The 15970-nt window shown below is 40.3% G+C and overlaps 1 protein-coding gene across 5 annotated transcripts in view; it reads right to left on the minus strand.

Moving 5' to 3' along the window:
- SDCCAG8 (serologically defined colon cancer antigen 8) overlaps positions 1–15970 on the minus strand; it is a 115910-nt gene that overhangs the window by 11979 nt on the left and 87961 nt on the right. The window contains exon 17 of one of the 5 annotated variants that reach the window (XR_003256052.1): positions 1098–1185. The exons of the other annotated variants lie outside the window; for them this stretch is intronic. The gene's annotated coding sequence lies outside the window, so the exon portion shown is untranslated. The remainder of the gene's footprint in view (positions 1–1097; positions 1186–15970) is intronic. 5 annotated transcript variants of the gene reach the window in all.

The following is a 15970-nucleotide window of genomic DNA, read 5'->3' on the forward strand; positions in this document are numbered from 1 at the left end:
CATTGAAAGGTTATTTATTCTTTCAGTGCAGTGAGGTTACTAACGCAGAAGGTTTTCACTGTGCTCTGCAGAGCTGAGTCTACTGAAATGGTGCAACCGGACTGCAGCAACCTGCAGCAGCTGAGCCGCCAAATCCAATAACCGTGCTGCATTTACTGGCACACATCTTAATTAGGTTTTAATACAAGCGATCTGATAACCGCTTCTGGCCAGCCGGAGCAGGGCTGTCAGGGCTGGAAGGGCTGTCCCGGCACGGCGCGGCCGCCGCGGCCCCCCACCAGCCCTGCCAGAGCCCCCATCTGCCGGTTGCCACAGTAACCGAGGGCCGCCGACTGCACTCGGCAGTGCCGGCGGGAGATGCAGCCGGCGGCGGCGCGGTGCTGTGCGGTGCCACGCGCAGGCCCCCACGCTGCTGGCGAGCGGCRGCACTGGGGCACAGCTCCTGCCGCTCGCCGGCTGCAGGGAGTCCCCTCAGGAGGGCACCGCCATGCTCGCTCGAAGGAGAGGGCATGCTATCACGCAGAAAGCTGCATTAAAAAACAGCATTTCCCTTTTTTTGGCAACACAATAGCGCCAGCCTCTCGGTTTCTGATGGCGCTTCCACGAGGCAYGCGGTGGCCAGCAGGCGACACGGCGCCCCAGCACTGCTTTCCCGCAGGGAGAATGGGCAGCAACGCGACAGGCGTCCAGGAGGCCCCAGCGACACAGCTGAAGGGGACCCTGCCCCAAAATGAGGGCAGCTTCAGATACAGCAAACAGCCATTTGGTAATCTTAAGTATTTCTAACATACTATGAATTTTAACAGCAAATGCAGGATTAAAAATAAGTTGACTTTAAATAAAAAGGGAACAAGCCCATTAGAAAAGGAAACAAAATGCAGTAGACTCCATCAGCACACTTCTGCCCACGATTATCATTTTTTTTCAGGCCATCCTGCAAATTTTCTATCATGTACTAAAATGATAGAAAGTGTTTAAGTTGTGGCTTTTCACAGATAATATCCTTTAACGTACTGTGACACAATTAAGCTTGCATATTCAAATACCCAAGAGCTAGGAAATGCTGGAGTGAAGTTTTTCTACATAACTTCTCCTACCTCTTCGGCTGCTCCTCCGCAGTCATCCACCACGAGCCTGCTCACATTTTCGCTTCTTTAATAGCCAGGCTCTCATTTCCACAGCCGGCTGTGAACAAAATGTACCCTCTAGTCTCCATATCCTCTTCCTGAAATCATTTCAATCCCCCTCTCTGCTTTGGCCCATCCTGCGTCAACAGGGTGGCCGCACACAGGAACCAAGGGCGATTCTCTGCCCGCAGCACAGTCCTGCACCCAGCCCATCTACCCGCTCAGGGTCAACACTCTGCCTCAAGCAATTTGGGCATTTTCAACAAAACTTTTCTATTTCATAGAATTACATACATATGTTCTTGAAATGACTGGACGGTTTCAGCCTAAACTATAATTTTTGGCAGGCCTAATAAAATTAAGAAGGAAATTCAGCAGTGTCTTCAAACAAGAAGCATCACACAACCTTAGCTATCAACTCTGGTGATCGCAACTAGCTCTTGGCACAGATAAAGCAGGCACTGCCGCAGGTAGCCTCCTGCAGTAAATCAGTGATGAGGCCTGCTTTGTCTGTGTGAGGGTCCTGGAAGGCCAGCCTGACCGCCGCGGGACGGACCGAGGTGTGCTGCCCGCTGGTGCACGCTCACGGGGAGAGAGGACTGATCTGTTTCAGCAGCTGCAACTGCCGCCCCAGCGAATCTCACTCCCCACCCCTCTGCTGTGACAGCAGTTTGGGTCCCCTCCACTTCCCTGCTCAGCTCCGCCATGTTTCTCTCGCCCCTTTCTGTGGTGGAAGCAACGCTGTTTTTTTCCTTAAGGCAGCAAAATTCAAATTTACCACCTCTTCAGATCTTGAGCCAGCTCTGTGAACAACTAGGAAACTTAAAGCCAGTAGTAAAAACTGGTTCTCATATAAGCACCTACACTCTCACTGTGGTTTGCAATATTCACAAATTCACACAGTAAATTCTGAAGCAAATAGGTAAGAGTCTATAAATTTAGAAATGTGGACACAGGAAGAATTATAACCCAAAGTTTCACTGTTGCCCTAAATTCCTATTTACTTAGGATCTTGAGCCATAGATCAGGACCTTGAGACAACCTTGAGCCATCAACATCTCAGAGAAGGCAAGTCCTCATATGTTTCCAAAATTTAAAGGGGAATATCTATATTGTCTATCCTTCAAATAAACTCCACTCTCCCTTCTAGCTTCAAAAGCAAAACACCATGACCCACCCTTTCTCGTGTTAAAAAAAAAAATAATAATAATATAAAAAAAAATCAAAATAAAGACATAACAGTGAGGAGGAACTAGCTAGAGCGAACAAGTCTCCTGAGTTCTGTCCCATTTAAGTCCTGACTTCTAATAAGACATGGGGAGACAGTTCATGGCACATTAGACAAGGTTTCTGTGCAGTTTCCCACCCATATGAAACTGGTACCAAAATTCTGTTGCCATCGAAAAGGCCAAGACACTCAAGTTTTGAAAGATGTGGAATGCAATCAAAACCACTTATGGTTTAGTGAGGTAAGCACTTGCCTACACACCAGGCAGAACAGACACATCCAACTTAAGTGAACAGATGGTAACCTGAGGTTAATATCCCATGCATGGTTTGGAACCAGATGCCTACAACAAAAACATCCACGTTTCACCATGAAACCTTTGACTCAGGTGGTTCTCTATCCCTTAAGAGGAATTTTTAATGTTTGTTAGGTGACCTCAACATTTCCTCTTACTAAGGGCACTCTTAATTTTTCCACACACATTTTAAGAAGTGCCAGCATTACATTTTCTCCAAGAAAATAGCAATCTGATCATCCATAATAACAATTACAAATAAATAGGGTTTAATTGGAAGCTGACATAGGAACAGTAGCTTCTCCTTTGTTTTAGATTTCATCACTGACTATTAAAACGTATTTTCACTTCCACAGCTGGTCCAACAGGTTAAGCAAATAGATCATGTAGGAAACCTGAGTCTGGATCTATTCTTGGGCTTCCAAGAGAAGAATGCTATAGAGGGAACATTATCAGCCTGCTCTTTAGTAGGGGGGTGTAGCAGCTGGGCTTAGCTGATACGATAGTCACTTTACCTCCTGGGTTTTGACAGGAAGGAAACAATTAAAAGAGAAAGGATGGCAGGCCATAAAAGATATGGGTGAAAGCTTCATTAATGTCTACTTGTGTTTGAATCTCTAGGTGGAAGAAGAGTTTTTTCCTCTTTTAAGGGAATTCAAAATAATACAATCTGTAATAAGAACTCTGGATAAGGTTTGCTCTAGAGAAAAATAGTTCTGGTTACTATGTTCTGCCCATTGCTGGAAGATGTTTAATAAAATGATTATCCAAACCATTTAGACTGACTATTCACTTAAAATGCTGTAAAATACCTTGGGGAAAAAAAGGAGACAGGGCTTGCAGCAGATAATGGTATAGAAATATAATGAATCTTTTAGTCAGCTGCTAATTTTTTTTTTTTTTTTTTTTTTTTAGTATGTTCACCTCTCCTTGATTTTGTTATGTGCCTAGCAGAACAGAGACTGCACAACTTCCCAGTTAGGGAACAGAATCTTGATGATGTTAAGAGAATGCATATCTTATCAAGGTTTTAAAAGTGACCTCTAGTATATATAGGGATCATTCCACAAGGTACATATATGCATTACTGAAATATTTTTGCCTGCATTTATCTTACTAGGAACTGTTGTACCTAGTAAGATAAATGCAGGCAAAATTATTTCATTCTATTTTCCCTATTACTGATCACAATTCCTCGTTTCTCTTGTTACCAGACAAACATGAACTTTTATAGACTGCTAGTTGGTGTCCACACAAAACAATCACCATATTTATTTGACTCTGAGACACTGAGAATTTTTTAGTGCAATCCGCCCAATCTGAACTCTTTCCTTCAGAAACACTTTGCCTTTAAAAAGAAATTCCCAGCATGAACCTCATCAGAAGCGACATGTAACAGACAGTACATGTGGTGTTTGGGCAGGCGACAAGAGAATTGAAAAAGAAGTCTTTACTTCTTCTATTCCATGGCATGTGCAGAATGTACATGTGGCCCAAGCTGACATCAGGCATTTAAAGCAAAAAAACCTGATAAAAGCATCAGCTTCTGTTAACTTACTTTTTCAGTCATTGTCTTAATTTAAAAAACGCTACTGCTAGAAAGGATAGTGCAGCTGAGCTACAACTGCTTCGGTTGTTTCTGACAGTTGCAATTACAGACTAACAGAACAGCTTTGGGTTCAGTCCTGCAGTCCTCACTGAGCCCAGACTCTAGGAGCAATTAGCAAGGACCACAGGCACGACATTACTGAGAACATAAAGCCTCCGCTTGTTTATGTCTATAGCTATTAGTATCTTCATTTGAAAGGTAAAATATTTCCCATTAACAACCCTGTAAATGAGAGCTCAATAATGCCACATATAGTTTTCATAATAAATCATGTCTGATTCGGTTACCTGCAAGGGAGTCTTCCCAGTTTAATACTTACGTACCATAGTCCCTCAAAAGTGTTCTTCAACATAAAAACAAGGCTGCTCTACTGTATAGTTTGACTGCTATAAAAATAAACTATAAAAATAACAAAGTGTTAAATATCCACGTAGGTTTCACTCATTAGTTTCTTTGCTTAAACCCCATCACCCTTATTTTCCACATCAGAGGTGCAAACATGCCCCTCTTTTCAGCATCATCTTAAAAAAGTCATTTGACCCATGGGCTCTGGCTGGCTACACACACTCGCTTATTTTCAGGGTTCACACGGGGTTACTGTGATTTTCATAAGTTACAGTGAAAGTAATGGTAGATGCAGATTTGTCTGGAGTGCACTTTTAGGCTTGTGTCATAAAAGAGGAGAAATATGACGTTAGGTTGGTGACAGAGATGATTCTTCTGTGACGCCTATTCAAATAGATGTTTTCCATACAAGGGCCCGCTCCTCTCCACACAGACCAGATTGCCTCCATTTGTCAATGTATCCCAAGCCAGATTATTTCCCTTCAAATAAAGTTCTATTGCACATGTCCATTTTCCAAGCTTATTCCCTCTAGGAAACAAAAACAGGACTGGCAGGAACACACTGCGTGGGGATACGGAGAACAGGCTGGGAAGCAGGTCACGCCAGTAGATAAGGTGAGCAGAGGAACCCAGGATGCGCCTGAAGAGATGCAGGGAAATCAGAGCTGCGCTCTGACACGCATGGATTTACTCAAGGGACCTGAGGAGGTCTCAGTCTCTGCTTCACCGTTAGTGCTGGCTGGCCGAACGCGTGCGCTCTGACCTCATGGGGAGCTGCCGCTGTCAGGCAGTGCAGCACTTCGGCCCAGCCCCAAGGTCCTTGGCTCACTCCGTGTGCCATAACGCAGCTCTGCGGAGACTGGAGGGAGAGGCACAGTGTCACTGAAATGTCGACTGGGGTGGGGGGAGGGCAACATGGAAGACCAAAGGTGGGGGAGAGAGCAAGGGATACAGAGACAGATGTTGCACTGGGAAGGGCTGAGAGGAAAGGAATTGCATGCTGAGAAACCAGAGGTCAGGAAACAGAAAAAGCAGGAGGATCTGAGCTGCATTGGCAGCTGACCTTTATGAAGGTCAGCTCTTGTGAATACAGACAACCACTCCATGTTTTGTTTTAAACCGTTAAAAACACAGTGAATTTGCATGTGAAGTTTCTGAAAACCACAATTGTTTAGGAGCACTGAAGGAAAACAGCAAAGCATTTCAGAAAAAATACATCTTAAAAATGATTCTCTGTAAGAATATTTTGGGATGTAAATATATTAGTTCAGTTGCACTCTGAATTTACTGTACCAAGCTTAAAGGCTGAGCTCAATCATTACTACAAAATAGAGGAATTTTATTCCTGCTTTAAAGGCAAATATAATTATAGTTATCTTTTGAATAACCATTAAACCCTCCACAGTGAGGAATACGACTGTAACCAGGCGGTTTGGAGATGAGCATCATCACACCCAGATCACAGCCAGTGGGAAGGGTCAGTTCTGCCCTCCTGGTGATGGCGGCTTAGCTCGTGGGTGAGAACAGCTTCTAGTGTCCCCGCAACAGCGGCGCAGGGCTGTCAGAAGCACCAGACAAAAGGAGCCCATAGCCACCTCCAGCCTGGCTTTCCCATGCCCCAGCGCCGCACATCAGCCAGTGGTCACCAGACCCTGCACAGGCATCCCCCCCAGTAAGACTACTGGTGCTCTCCAGCAGAAGAACGCATTATGCCCAGAACTGTGTGCACACACACTCTCTTCTTGCTCCACAGTATTTTAATTATTGCCAGAAAGTTCAGCAAAACTATTAGGCTTTTCTTTGCTACAAGTGGCAGTAGAAGTTACTCATTTTCTTGACACATCTTCAGTGCATGTAAGAAAGGAACCGTTCTCCTTAGATTACATGAAAAGTTCTTGCTTAATTTTGTTAGGTCAGTTATCCTTTTCCTCATATTACTTCCCCATATTGTATTCTTTTGTGCTAAATAACAGCAAAAGTTCTACGAAACAAGCACTGGAATAGGAAGTTCAAAAGTCTTGATACATTTCTGGGTGCTGAATGTTCTCACTCACATAAGTAGTTGGGCAATTAAAATTAAATGCCTAAAATTATTAGTGGTAAATTAAGAGAATAAAGCTGCATCTCTGTATTTAAAAAGACAGACATGGGTTTTGTTTTCCTAAGTAGAGATAAAGAAGATGAACACATGAGCAAAATGAGGAGCAAGAAATCCTCCTATTATTAATCAATTACTCGTCCTTTAGACTCGGTAACTTGTGATACTGCTGCTTCAGCATAAACAAACCATTATTCATAACTCACTGTTAGGAAACCTTCACAGAGGAATTCACTTCTCTGAATGAAACATGCACTTTTCATAATGTGTACCACTACGTTAGTGAACTCGCATGCTAATAGTGTAGAGCAAAGACTGAATTTCTGAGCGAATCGGGAGGTTCAGCAGATGATCCAGGAGCGCCATAGGCCCCCACGGGGAGGTCACCAGTTCGACTCCAGCCCTCCTAAGCATCGACTGCAAAGGCTGTCTGGTGCCTGTCGAAGAGGTGCTGGTGGTCTCAGCACAGCTCCTAGTGGACAACTATTCACCTCGCATGTGGCTCAGAGGCTGAGGCTAAGTAATGAACAGGTCGACAGAATGCACCCAAGTCTCCCTCCTGAGGGAGGCTACTTTTGGTGAGTGTTGAAAAACATATGCAGGCTTGAGCAGGGGGGCATGAAGGCAGCTCAGGAAAAAGCATGTACTGCTGTAACTAAACTGCAGGTTAAGCTGAAGACTGCTGTTTCCTAAGCTCCAGATAAGGAGCCTTCTGGACAGTAAGGAAAAAAAAAATCAAGAGGAAAAAAAGAGCACTAATTGCAGTTTTACTTCTAAATTATTGAGATTTTAGGCTAAATTAGAACAGCATTCATCTCAGTTTAAGATAATATATTTTCCAGCAAAGATCCTCAGTAGGGAAGATACTTCTGTAGTTAATGGTTTGTTTCTAACGTCTCTGAAACCACAATGTAAGTATTTATCTATGAATGAGTATTTCAGTTTTCTTCGTGTTATGTCCTTGAATAAAAATCATGATGTGCTATCATAATGCACTTAAAGTCTCTTCAAATAAAATAATCCAGTTTTATTGAAACAAACAGTATCGGTGAGATAAACCTGCACTTGCAGGTATACCTAGCAGCATAACGTCATCGATACACGCAGAGGAGTTTAGACTTCTATTGTGTGACAGCGGGGGAACAGCTCAAACCTACTTCTGTTACAGATCTAGATACAAAAGCTTTCTTCCTGATCCAGAATAACTCCCATGAGCTGTGATGTGAACTAGGGAGACTCCCGTAATACCAGTCCACGCGCGCATGCACACACACAAAAGGGCCCAATCCTGTATTACTAAAAACAAAAGGAATTTTGCCTTTGATAGGAGCAGACCCCTTGTTGCATAAAGAGCAACTTGTCAAACAGAATACGAATGCCAAGCTGGTACATTATAGCCCCGAGCATAATAGCCCCAATCTTGTTTTTAACAAAGTACATCCCAGAGAGAGCAGTTTCCCCCCCAAATCTGGGCATCCGCTACAAATTGAATGAATCAGTTCTCAGAGCGTTCACAAAGGATGCAGCAAATTTGCAGAAGGGCACAAGCTTCTCATTTTAAACAGAGGGAAACTGTATGTTTTCCTTATAAAAAAATGAGGGTGTGAAAAAAAAGCTAAACACACAATACCTCTCTAACGTCTGAAGTTCAGAGTTTGATCTCCAAGTTTCCAGTACATTAAAAGAAGAACACAGAATAATGATATAAAAATCCTTCACAAAAAACCAACAAGCAAGGATGAAGCAGTACCCGCCTGGGGGCCAATTGCCTCTCCAGCAGCGGTAAGGCTGTTACTAGGCTTGCAGTACCATTTGTTCCATTACACAATCTCCTGAAGCCTTTTACAGAGAGCTAAAACAACTGCCTGTACCAACACGACACATGGCTTTCCATCCCGACTCTTTGCTAATCCAGACGCTCCAACCATCTTTCTTTAAGATGCCATATGGTTGGCAGAAGCCTGTAGATCTAGCAGCACATCTGCTTGTATGTTACTTCTCCCCTCCAACTCCCCCCTCCACACCACAAAAGAGAGAGCAAATAATTATTTAACATGTAACTGGTTAAACTGCATTTAAAGAGGACAGGAATTATTTAGCTCTAGATATTTAAAAAATATATGTTGTTGCAGATCATTTGTCTATCAGCGATTTCAAATACAGAGAAACAAAACAAAGAAATGAAAGGCACATGGGCRAAATGATTGCTACATTTGAATTATTTAAATGACTGCCATTTCAGACCTTATGCCCTAAGATTTATTTCCTGCATTACCATGCCACTGAAGAAGGGGCAGAATTTGCTCTCTGCTTTTGTCAGAGGTGAATCAGACAAGCACACTAGGAAACTATAATACACCAAACCATGCTTTGTTAGCAAGCGGAGTGAGTCTGTATGCTAATGACTCTGCATGAATACACTGACACACTGATTTTTTTGTATGATGAGCAAAGATTATTGACACTGTTGAAATCCCGGTTGCACTAGCATGCAGGCATCCAGGTTGTCTTTTCAGAATCTAGACGTTAGTAAGACAGGCTGCAAAAATAGTTTCGTTTGTGATAAGTTATCATTTGACCATTTATGACAAAATTGACTGTCACAGTAAAGCAAATATACACTTTGGAGCCTGAAATTAAAAAAAAAAAAATCCGTAGAACATAGGAACTGTAAATAAATGCTCCTATAAAACTCTCATCGACCACTCTGTGATGAATAACGATCTCAGTTAACGAAGGACAAGCAGATATGGAAATGTGTAAGGACAGACGGCACTGCAATTCTGTCTGCTGAGGATTTGCAGCACCTTTTGTTCAGAAACACTAATTCCTCATTCAACTTTTCATACATCAGTAAAATAAGACATCAAAGAGAGAAAAGATAACAGCTCTATCTCAAATGCTGCTCACATGTATTGTTCATGTGATTATCTGTGCAGAGAAAAGCAGAAGGTAGCAAAAGGAAACATGAAGCACGTGTATGTTCTAGTATTTTTCAGGAAGAATAGAAACTCTACATATATTTGCCTCCAAATAGCTTTCCCACACCAACTTTCCATTGTAATGAGCACAGAACATTCCACTACCTTAATAAAAACAGCTTTTGATACAATATAGGAATGCTGCTTCTAGACTAAATAACACATACATTTTTTCCTTCACCTATTTAAGAGCTAGAGTTCCTAAACAAATGTTGGGGAGACCATGTCCTACCATCAGAAAGAGAGCAGACCGATGCTGAGGCTTTGGTTCAAACCAGCATTTCTGAGGATGCAAAACTCAGTTTCTAAGCAGATTATTTTATGGTTAGTATTTTCCATCTTTTCATCTCTGTCTCAAGGTTATTTTAAATTTCACCAAAATTACTTTGGATATTTTTATATCAAAAACAAAACAAAAAGTGCCACTCTCTCCTCCCATAGTCATCCATAAATCCACTTTTTCTTTTTTTTTTTCTTTAAAAAAAAGATGACAGAAGTTCAAAACACACTTGAATTTCAAAATGTAAAATGTGGCAATGTATTCAATGATGTAGCAATTTAGCTCAGTTTAAATTTGATAGAGGGCTGGATTTACCAGCTATAATAGATAAAGAACTCTATAGAGGATGTCTACAGTAACAAAAAATGTTCATAAATAGGTACAGGTTAAGATTTTAGTTAGTTATACACATACTGTTTGAAATTTACAAATTCTGAAGCTACRTAAATGTAAAAAAACAAAAAACAAGGAACAAAAAAAAAGCCCGGAAACAACCCAAACCCTCTTGGATGAGTCTCTCTCAAACCTGGTTTGGTTCACATACAGTTCTGCTCATTAGTCAACTTTCATTTCAGGTGTTAATGCCCAGGCTTAGCCACCTTCCCCAATCTTCTTTGAGAAGTCTGGGAAAACAGAGAGAATTTTTCCCAACCATCTGATTTTACGTGTGTTAATTTTCTTCATTTCCCTTCACAGACGGGTGGAGAACTGGAGAGAGATTTTCCTCTTTGCATTTTTCTGAAGCATCCTCAATAAACTGAACAGGCATTTTTAGACCCATTAAGTAATATTTATTCATTAGGTTGCTTTGGATACCAAAGCAATAATCCAGCAGGATTTGTGATTTATGAATTCATCAGGCAAAAAAAAAAAAAAAAAAAATCTATATTCACATTCAGTATTTCTCAGAACATCAGCTGTGACAGAAGGTCCAAAAGAAGATGTGCTTGAAGAGCTGTCACACAGGCTCCCATACCCCATTTCAGTCCACCGTCAGCAATTTTTAGAGAGTGCTCCCCTCAGTAAAAGCCCATACAGGCATCCTCCATAACATCAGAAACTGAGGCACAGAAATGGAGGAGCTGGCCTACAGAAGTCCTTTGGAGTCTGTGAAACATGCATTGCATTAAGGTTTTCAGAATTTAAATTTACTGTGAGCATTGCTCATAAGCACTGTGGTGGGAAGCAAAACATACGGCGCTAGATTTGGGCACAACAGAGAAAGTGGACTTTGTATGCTCGCGTATCTTTACTTTCTTGTCCCAGAACAGGTCAATGAGTAGAAACCACAGGTGAAGTCTTGGCCAAGACCTAGTGCAAACTGACAATTGTAGAAGTAATATGAAATGCTGTGTGCTTCTTTATTGCTTATAGACTAACAAAAAATAATATACTTTGTTCTCTTAACAAACAAGGGAAAATTAAGAAGGTTCTGTGTCCGTCAAGAGCTTCTCCCATTAATGCAGAGTCCTTACACTGCTTCTTACAGACACTCACCCTTCAGGGTTTCCAGGCAAAAGCTCCAATGAGTTCACTGGATTGCAGTTTGAACCATTTAAGAAAAGGATTAGCCCTGATGAAGAATTCATTAATGTTTCTGAACAAACAGCCATAGCTATAAATGCAAAACAAATGTTTTAATTTTCAAAGCAGAAACAATTCTTATGCTTATTCAGTGTTTGTGGTATTCATATTTTAGGTATACCTGAAATATCTGATATTAATAAATAATTGTAAATCATCCACCCAGGTTTATGGGGCACTTTACTAATTTGTAGAAACAATACTTTTTTTTTCCTTTTTGGGGGATAAAGAAAGAAAAATTGGGATTTGAAAGCAAAACACCCCTTTGATCTGGAAAGAACTATGTGGAGAAGGAAGGGCATTAGCAGGAGAATTTCTTCCTCCATAACTACATGAAGGCACTTACAGCTACCATTATCATAACAGAAACCATAGAACCATTACATTGAAAAACGATCAGATTTAATATTTTCTTTTGGAATTACCATTTTAGTATCATTTCTAGTTAGTGGTGACTTCATGTATTTAATTTTAAGGACACAATAAAAAAATACATCTTTCAGAGAAATTAAGTAATCAATAAGGCATCTGAAAGATTTAAGTTAGCAAATTTTCTGCAAATTTAGTATTCAAACTATTCCAATGAAATTGGGTTTACCACTATAGCTCTTAGGTATTATCTGATCATATTTAATAATTAGGGTGGTTCTTCTGAATTGCCTAGGTGCTTATTACACTTATATGTATTAAACAATAAGAAACAACCAGGATTTTTGTTTTTCTATTTTTTTGTTTTAAATAGGAGCCCCACAAGTTTGCATTTTGTTTGTTTGCATATTCAAAAGCTTGTCATTGAATTGAAAAGAACCTTTATGGGTTAAATAACAGAAAATAGACCAACTGCAAAAATATCTAAGAATATTTAACATTTTTAGTTTTGCAGTACTGAAGTTCCAAATTTACACCAGTGTCACAGCCCTGGAACTACCCTTATGTGGGCTTTTAAACTTTGCCTTTCTTCATCCTACACATGGAGATCATGAAGGTATTCAGCCTCCACAAAGCAGTTTGTAACATACAAAGTGCATGTGAAGAACAAATCTCCCAGATGTATTATTACTTATTCAATAAGAACATATATTTTATATATGTATATTTTAGTATATACATATATTGTGACTTATAACTGACCGTATGTTGCACGTATTCTTATTTCAACAACTTGGTAGTGTTCTGACTTCTGAAATTCTACTTGCAGTCTGATGTCTCCTCCATCAGAGCACTGTTATAATCAAAATTAATAGGCCAAAACAGTCTTCTAAAATTAAACTCTGATCTGAAAGGTACATTTGAACATTTGGGGATCTCTCTTCAGATGCTGACAGGGAGACATGTGAGCGGATGTAGAGAGAATCTGGATATATGGTTCACATATGGGCCTAACAAGAGCAATCTCTTCATACAAAGACACTACTTCTCATGCTAAGTCTACCTTGTCTTCTAATGTCATCTGAAAGGAATGTTGGAATCTGGGACAGTTTTCCGCATCAGAGTCTGTTATTTAACTGCCTGATGTCAGAGTTATTGTCTCTTTTCACAGGACCTCTGTATTTTGCTTCGGGTCTTTTTTCTCCTTTTAAGATGACCGAGTCTGCACCCTCTTGGGAAATTTATCTGCTTATTCTTCTACACACAGTACCCTGAAATTTTTAAGGTACCCCAACTGCAAAAGGTTTTTTTTGCAGTATGTTGCACTAGAACTGTAAGATTATCACCGATTCAACAGTTACGAAAGAAAATTGATATTTGGGATTGCTGAGCACTGAATGTTTTTGAGCATGAGTCCTTCATCTGAGCCCAGATCCAAATACGCCGGTCCCAAGCACAATGCTACACTGGCTGTCATTTAGGGCGTCCTTCTGTACAGCACAGAATCCTATATGTCAGCATAAGATAAAAGGAATGAGTAGGAAGAAGTGGAAAACAAATCTTGGTTGCTAAGTTAGCCCTGCCATGTGGTAAAAGTTTGTGTGAAGCCACATACCATATGATCTAAAGGCTCATTCTGCTCATAAAGCTGCAGTTTAGTTAAGGAAAAGAAAAAGAAAGAGAGAGAAAAGAAAAAAGCATGCAATAGACAGGAAATTCAGTTATCAACAGGCAGAAGATAGGAGTTTTACTATCACATGTTGTGGGAAAAATCTATTGCTTTTCCCTGATTCATATACAACCATACCTGAAGCATAAAAATTTTACTCAGAGTGATCTGGAACGAAAGCGCCAACATTCATTAATGTTTATCACTTATACCACATAACCATTTCACAACTTTGTCTTAGAAGACTTCAGAAAAGATCAGTACAGCATTATTTCTACACAGAACACAGACAGCCTTAACATAACAATGCCAGGAACTGTACCACAGTATTGGAAATGAGGAAACACAAAACTTGAAGAACTGCTATATCTAAAGCAATAACACTGCAACAAAATGCTTGAAAGTCTCTGATAGCTGCCATAACACAAAACATGTAGAGGCTCAGGATATGATTAGACCCCACCTTTTATGGATTTAAATGATTGACAAAACCCAAACGTAGTAGCACCTCTGAAGCGTGCAATCCTAGGCAACAGCATCAACTGAGAAGAAAGCATGGAACCAAAGGATGCTAATACGCAAGGTGCTGCCCAACCCTACCTTAACTTAGCGAAAATGCTCAGGCAAGGAGGCTGAAAGCAAAAGTTGCCTCTTCTCTGAGCTGCCCAACTATTTTGCAGCTAAGTCACTAGAGAGTCAATGGGGCTTCATCTTTGGCAGCTACTTGTGAGTCACAGAGAGTTCACAGACAGGGCTTCATTTAGCTCCCCACACCCGAAAGAAATGAAAAATTCTCTTCAGCGTCCTGATCACAATAACTGGAAGAAATCTGGAGACATCGCACTTGACAGTTACAACCTGTGTACAACCCAGCCCCTTTTGTAGTATATTGTAGGAAGAAAACTAAGACTTAAAATAGACTAACAAAGGGCTTGCTGTACCTAGGTGGGATCTGAACTTTTCTGAGTTGGGAGTCCAGGGCTTTTGAGGGTACTCAACCAGCAATTCAGGCAAAGACTTCCTCAAAGGATAAAAAGGCCTGATTTTTTTTTAAAAAAACAACAGCAACAGCTCTCATTTGTGAGCATAGCGTTTTGGAAAGAAGGGGGAAAACATTACAAATAGCAAGCAAAGCTTTCAGTTTATGTGTCTACTATTTCAGCTTGAAATATCCTGGTGGCCTTCATCATCATTTCCAAAACACCACATTATATAAGGCAATGATGGAGTACGAGGCTTGTCTGCTTCCCATATTCTTAGCTGGCTTAGCTGGAAAAGTGAACACAGGTTATTGTCCCAGGATGAGTGAATAATTTAGCTCAAATGCAGTTTTGAACAAAATTACTTGCACCACTGAAAAAAAGGCCCAGCTAGTCAGACTCCTTGTTATAGAAGAAAACGGTTTGAATTTTTTTCCTAACAAATATAATATCATCCACAAAGTTAAGCCGACCGTGTTTTTGCTATATATGTTAGGTATAAATCTTTACAATAAGATACCAGGCTTTTCTGTGCTAAGACTGAACTGCCCTGCAAAAAGCATCAAGTACCCTACTTATGCTTTACATGTCAAACAGTACTTACATGGGTATATCCTGTGTACTGACCTGGGCGAAATCTCTGCTCAAGAGTAAAATTTATGCTGAAATAGATGCAAGACAAAAATCCCAAAATTGTACACTGATATTTAGGAGAGATTTGTTGCATGTGGAACTGGTTTTGATCTTTAGATCATAAACTCCTGGAGGCACAGATCTTCTTTAATTACATGACTACAAAGCACCATGTGTTTCCATTATGCTATTTAAATAATACATTTAATTTGAATTTACATTTGTTTATGTAAACATTACTGACTGTAATGTTACTCTCCAATCTGATGCAGAAAGTCACTGAAGTATTAGGAAAAAATTCCTCCTCAGTAGGATTGTAAAGGAAAGAACCCCTACATGTATAATTTGAAGACACAAATAGAAATTCAGTTTATAGGAGAGAATAATGTTTAGTGGGACAAAATTTTTAATAAGGTATTTTCACACAAACAACACTAACATCTTGGGTAACGTGGGAAAGATCATTTGTTTACCTTGCTACTTTAACAGTAGTTAAACTTCTTCTGTTAAGTAATTTAACTATCAGGACTCTAATCAGTTCCACATTTTTACCAAAATTAATTTTAACTTTGATTTTGCATGAATAGTGCCAATCATTTAAGAGCTTCTGTACTTTAGGTGGGGCTTAACAAATGAAACAGAGTGGTGCTGACTCCAGCTCCAGTTCAGAGAAGAAAAATTCAGAGGGAAGCATTTTAACACAGCAGTATAGGGTAAACTTTTCTTTGTATTAACAGCACATGTGCAAAATCTGCACTATTGCTGAATGAAA

The sequence above is a fragment of the Apteryx rowi genome, unplaced genomic scaffold (assembly GCF_003343035.1).
Source record: "Apteryx rowi isolate R43461 unplaced genomic scaffold, aptRow1 scaffold_117, whole genome shotgun sequence".
Lineage (NCBI taxonomy): Eukaryota > Metazoa > Chordata > Aves > Apterygiformes > Apterygidae > Apteryx > Apteryx rowi.